Source organism: Mycetomoellerius zeteki, unplaced genomic scaffold, assembly GCF_001594055.1.
Source record: "Mycetomoellerius zeteki isolate Tzet28-1 unplaced genomic scaffold, Tzet1.0 scaffold1430, whole genome shotgun sequence".
Taxonomy (NCBI): Eukaryota; Metazoa; Arthropoda; class Insecta; order Hymenoptera; family Formicidae; genus Mycetomoellerius; species Mycetomoellerius zeteki.
In genome coordinates, this window is record NW_017256373.1 from 288 (window position 1) to 1,964 (window position 1,677).

General features: G+C 29.7%; 1 long non-coding RNA gene across 1 annotated transcript; it reads right to left on the minus strand.

Annotated features, from left to right (window-relative positions):
- Positions 1 to 756: 756 nt before the first annotated feature.
- LOC108731904 (uncharacterized) lies at positions 757 to 1,271 on the minus strand. Its single transcript, XR_001937043.1, has 3 exons — positions 1,130 to 1,271; positions 935 to 1,017; positions 757 to 851 (listed from the first exon to the last, which is right to left on the minus strand). It is a non-coding gene; the product is annotated as an uncharacterized lncRNA (long non-coding RNA).
- Between the last annotated feature and the right edge of the window lie 406 nt (positions 1,272 to 1,677).

The window sequence follows — 1,677 nt, forward strand, 5'->3', positions numbered from 1 at the left end:
ACAGATAATATCTCTTTAAACGAATATTCTTATATTCATTCAAAAAACATAAAGCTTTTATTAAATATCTATTAATTAGGATAAAAAAGTTGGTGCGAAGTTGTTGCAATTTAGTCTGCGTAGCTAAATAGTTTAATATTTTACCTACATTTGTAAGAAGTTGTTTTTATGTAGTACTACAAAGAATGTGTTCTTTAGATTTAATAATTTATGTTATAATTGTATTCATTATTTGATTAAAAGTGTCTTTATTAAAAGATTTATGAAGATTGTTAAAGTGGTAAAACATTTACGAAAATACATTGTCTTTTAATATATTTTATTATGAAATAAAATCTTTTACAATTAATATACGTTTATTTATTTCAAGGAAACATTATCTCAAGGAGTTCATTTCGCTTTATTTCTCCCAATCTACGTAGAAGAGCCTCCTGCTCTTCTCTGATTTCGTTGTAAGGCTCATCCACATTATATTCTAGTTCGATTGGAAAATTGAAATCGTCATTGTTATCAATACATAAATTATGCAACACGCAACAAGAAATGATAAATTTAGAAATTTTATCAACACTATGCATATCTATTTCAATGAGCTGTCGAAAGCGGCCTTTCAGTAGTCCGAATGTATTTTCAATTTTTACGCGTGTAGCACAAAATTTTTTGTTGAACATCTTCTGCTTTTCGGAAAGATTTCCATAATCTTGTTAAATATGGAACAATTAGCCATTCTCGTGTAGGATAGGCTGCATCTCCTAGTATATGATACTTATTGCCTTCACATATTCCTGGTAACGCCTCATATACATCTGACAATTTCAGAACACGTGCGTCGTGAATCTTTGACGGAATTCCTGAAAATACATCGACAAATCTCTTACGGGCATCGCATATACCCTGTAACGTCATTGAAGGGATGTCATGCCTATTCACGTACGTCGATTTAATTTTGTGTGCTGGTGTCCGCACTTTAATAAATGTGCCATCAATGCAGCCAAGCACTTTAGGAAAACCAGCAATCTAGATTTATTCATTATATATATATAGATAATATATAAATAACTCACTATATAAATTCTCTTAAATGTATTTACGATAATCCATTAATGCAATAAAATCTGATGTTAAGTACTTCAAAGAATTCGTTTGTAGTAGTTTCTTTATCCGAAAATTTGATAACGTTGCTAGCTATATCACATAAGAAATCTGTAACTCTATTATTTTGTCGGTAAGTTGTAGCAGGACACACTCCAAATCTCTGTGCAACATCTCTCAGGCACACTTTATTTCCAGCAAACCTACACATATTTTCAAATCGATTTTAATATTTGTTATATGAGTGGCAATTGAATAACTATATATACAAAATAATGCATCAAACTTACCACAAAAATGACAAAATGTGTACTTCAGCAGACGTAGGTTTAATACCTCCGTGACTTTGATCACTACAATAGAATGCTGAATTTTCAAACATATCTACAATTTTATATGCTGTTGTTCGAGAAATTCGAAAATTTTTAAACTGGAACATCAATATAAACATTTGCTTCTAGTTATTTGTTTAAAAGTAATATATACCTACAATAAAAACTAACCTCGTTATCAGAAAAGTTATGTACTACTTCTAAAAAATTTTGTATTTTTGGGATAACACGTTTTTCATTTGAGAATAAATAA